At 39.1% G+C, this 4,520-nt stretch overlaps 1 pseudogene; it reads left to right on the forward strand.

Annotated features, from left to right (window-relative positions):
* The first annotated feature begins 3,142 nt into the window (after positions 1–3,142).
* Positions 3,143–3,548, forward strand: LOC123582908 (annotated as a pseudogene).
* Positions 3,549–4,520: the final 972 nt, after the last annotated feature.

Raw genomic sequence — 4,520 nt, forward strand, 5'->3', positions numbered from 1 at the left:
ATCTAGATAGATCTAGATAATTTTAGATAATTAGATACACAATTAGATACACAACTTAGATAATTAGTTGGGTAAAAGTATAAAGGACAGGTGAAGATACTACTGAGAAGGAATAGACATCTAGTAGAAAGGTATTTAAAAGGATATTTAAAGGTATTTAAAAGGATATTAAAAGGGACAATTGATAAAGTTTTCCAGAATTTAATTCCCATCGTCCTATCCTCTTGTTAGTCCAACAATTTTCAAAAAGGATAGATGCAGTTTTTAAAAATCCACTTATAAAGCATTTGATGAAATGACCCAACCAAAGATACATAGATTTTAAACGTGACAAAAAAAAAAAAAAAAAAATTAAGATCATCTACAATGGAATGACAGGTTGACTGCCAATTTTCCTAACTTCCAGACAGAAACGATTGAAGGTAGAAGAAAATACACTATTACCTTATCGGTGCCAGAAAGTGCTGAGAGAAAAAGAGCTGTCAATTTAGAACTGTTTACCCAACAAAATTGACTTGCAAGATTTGGCAGGTAGGGTGAGAGGATGGTGATTTTATAGCCATCAAATTCTTTTTTTTTTAATTTTTTTTTTCAACGTTTATTTATTTTTGGGACAGAGAGAGACAGAGCATGAACGGGGGAGGGGCAGAGAGAGAGGGAGACACAGAATCGGAAACAGGCTCCAGGCTCTGAGCCATCAGCCCAGAGCCCGACTCGGGGCTCGAACTCACGGACCGCGAGATCGTGACCTGGCTGAAGTCGGACGCTTAACCGACTGCGCCACCCAGGCGCCCCTAGCCATCAAATTCTTAATAACACAATGTCTAAAGATATACTCCATTTTTATTAGAAACATTTTTAGAAAAAACAGTATCTCCAGTCAGACCATCGGAAAGCAAGGCAGAAGAGTAGTAAAAAAAAAAAAAAAAAAAAAAGGAAATATTTAATATGTTTAAGATAAATTTAGACAAAGGAACTGATTGCTAAACTCTGACTAGTTTCATCAAAGACATTATAAAGAGACTAAAGAGACAAGATGTAAACAAATTGAAGTTATTGACAACACATAATTAACAATGGATGAACAATTTTGTAAGTAAGTACGTTTGTTCACATGCCTTGTATTTTCCTTTATTCATTCCCAGGGATTTAGGTTCTAGAAAATGAGTTATTTTATGGTTACTAATGCCACTTGCCAAATGATTTCATAAGCTTTAATCAATTTATAATACGAATTTTGCACAAAGGATGTTCCACATGCTTGGTATTATTTTAATTAGACATTTATTTTAGGTTAAACATTTTCATGAAAAGTGAATCTCAAATTGTATTAGTTTCATAAACGATTTTAAATACTTTATTTATATACTTATGTGGTCATTATTATGATCATTATCTCTTGTTTTTTGAAATGTCAGTGTATGCCCTTTGCCCTTGGTTGAGGTGTTAGTGCTTTCTTCCTAATTCGTGTGAAGGACCTGCTTATACACTTAGAATATTCTTCTGAAATATCAAAATTATCAACCCCCAAATTGAATTCTTCTTGATTAAAATTATAAGCAACTATAGATCACAATGGAATTTAATGATAAACCATGAGAAAAACACTACTCAGTGCTGGGCTGATTATTACCCTTTTCAAGTGAGTTAAAACTTACGGTGACCATAGTAGACAATGAAGGAAGAACACGGCTGGAGGACTAGTCAAATAGGATAAGAACTTGCTTGAAATTAAAACATGCATGCTCTGTTTCTTCTTACCCTAGTTGGGCCTCCTCTCCTTTTTTTTTTTTTTTTCTGTTTACTGACACTCAGGAAGAATGAAAAAGCACTCCCTCAGATTCATGCATTTATTTAACTACTTGTATTGAGTAACAATCACGTAACAGGCACTGTTCTAGAAACTGGGGACTCAACAGTATGATAAACAAGGGTCCTTGTCGTCATGGCACTTTTACTATGACAGGCAATTAAAAAGTTTAAAAAGTAAAAGATACAGGGTGTCAGACAGTGATTTTGTGCTATGGAGGAAAATCATGCAGAGAAGGAAGATGGAGGTGAGGTGCTAAGAAGAGGTTCAACTGTTCAACCAAGAAGGTTTTTTAAAAAAAAAATCTCAGCTATCAAATATTTAAGTTTTGGCATAACCACTATATCAGAATCTTTTTCTTTTTTTTTTTTTTAATTTTTTTTTCAACGTTTATTTATTTTTGGGACAGAGAGAGACAGAGCATGAACGGGGGAGGGGCAGAGAGAGAGGGAGACACAGAATCGGAAACAGGCTCCAGGCTCTGAGCCATCAGCCCAGAGCCTGATGCGGGGCTCGAACTCACAGACCGCGAGATCGTGACCTGGCTGAAGTCGGGCGCTTAACCGACTGCGCCACCCAGGCGCCCCCAGAATCTTTTTCTTCAGGAAAGCAGAAATCATCATGCATTTCAAGCAGAAAGAGGTGTTAGGAGAACTCCCGGAAGACCCTGAGGAGGAAAGTACAGATCAGAGGAAGATACCACTGAGGATGTTAGCTGCGTGTGGCATGCATGTGGCTGATACAAATCTCAAGAGTCTCTTTGTCAATGCAGGTGCCTGCTGCTGCCAGAGGGAAATGGCACTTCTCCTTTTCTCTGCCATCTGAAGCTCACGATTCAAACTAAATCCTGTGGGTGAGGGATTCTGGGAACTGTAGTTTCCATGCTCCGGCTTGCATCCTTGCATTGCAAGAATACAGGAAGGGGCAGGGCTGATGTTCAGTTTACAAGACTGGCTTAACAGCAAAGTTTGAAATAAGTTTATTATTGCAAAAACTGCATAAGTGTGTTTTTGTCCTATTAGCTTATGCAATATTTTTGTTATGGGACATTGAATTTGCTCATCCAAGGTATAAATAAACCCACGAGTTTTGAGTTAATTAGCCAGAAGTTCAGAGCACAGAGATGGTGTTAGAAGAAGACCCAGTTGCCTCTGTCACCAGGCCTCAAAGGCAGAGGAAGTGCTTCCTGGAGCACAGAGGAGGTACAAATCCTGTGAGCACGGCTTTCAGGGGAGACTCTCTTTGAAGCTCTTCCTGAATTCACAGTGGAGAGAACACGGCAGCCCAGAAAGCCAGGTGTGGAGATTGATCCTGTAGAGAAAGGGGTTCATCATGGCGGATGGCCTAAAGCAATTCCTGTATAGAAAATTACCAGGTGTTGAAGGACTCCATGCAATTGTTATGTCAGATAGAGATGGAATTCCTGTTATTTAAATGGCCAAAAATAAAGCTCCCGAGCATGCCTTGAGACCTTGGTTTCTTATCTACCTTTGCCTTTGCAACAGACCAAAGGAGCAAACTTCTTTCAAAAAAATAAAAGTATCAGTCACCAGGTGGTTCAATTCGATCATTTACAGTTGGTTGTGACTTTCATAGCCAGCAGCAATGCCAGTACAGAACTAATTGTCAGCTTAGAAAAGGACCTTGCTCCGTTATTCAAAGAATTGGGACAAGTTGTGGAAGTTTCTTAATCTGGCAGTGGTTTTGATGTACACCCTGTTTTCATCATAAGAGACGCAATAGCAATCCAACAATCTTTAGACGACAATAATACTTGAATTTCATGTACTCAAGAAAGGGCCCCTTTTTCTACCTTACACTAAAGAAAAGAGCCAAAAGATGTAATTTATAGACAGATTAATTATGTGTGTGTGTGTGTGTGTGTGTGTGTGTGTGTGTGTGTGTGTGTAGGGTCTTTTCTTATTTAGTGAGATCTGGGGATACCACAGAAATAGTTCAATACATCACAACTCCCATGAAGTTAGTCCAGTCACCAAATATGCACGAGATTCTATTCAGTGGGTCAGAATCAAAATGGTGCTTTGAGGGGCGCCTGGATGGCGCAGTCGGTTAAGCGTCCGACTTCAGCCAGGTCACGATCTCGCGGTCCGTGAGTTCGAGCCCCGCGTCGGGCTCTGGGCTGATGGCTCAGAGCCTGGAGCCTGTTTCCGATTCTGTGTCTCCCTCTCTCTCTGCCCCTCCCCCGTTCATGCTCTGTCTCTCTCTGTCCCAAAAATAAATAAACGTTGAAAAAAAAAAATTAAAAAAAAAAAAAACAAAAAAAACAAAATGGTGCTTTGATCCACAGGGGCCATTAAGTGCTGCTTATTATAGAATATGCCCAGGACTGCAGAATGGAAGCAGACCCTTTTTATTGTGAATAATAACGAGGACGCATTTTTCTTTATATTGTTTTATTTCTTTGCATTGAATGTGAGGAAGATAAAATGGCTTAGTAAAAGTAATAAAATTGGTACGACCACTAGAAAGGAAGGAAGGAAGGAAGGAAGGAAGGAAGGAAGGAAGGAAGGAAGGAAGAAAAGGAGAACAGAACAGAAAAGAAAGAAGAATAAAGGAGAAAAAGAGCAAGCCAGAAGAGAACATTGTGGGGAGATGGGGTTAAGGCTGACAGCAAAGGACAGCTCTATTGCCATCCATGCCCTTTATGAGCTGTTTGGTAAATCAAGAAAATCTAAATCATGAAGTGCAA

This window comes from Leopardus geoffroyi, chromosome B1 (assembly GCF_018350155.1).
Source record: "Leopardus geoffroyi isolate Oge1 chromosome B1, O.geoffroyi_Oge1_pat1.0, whole genome shotgun sequence".
NCBI lineage: Eukaryota > Metazoa > Chordata > Mammalia > Carnivora > Felidae > Leopardus > Leopardus geoffroyi.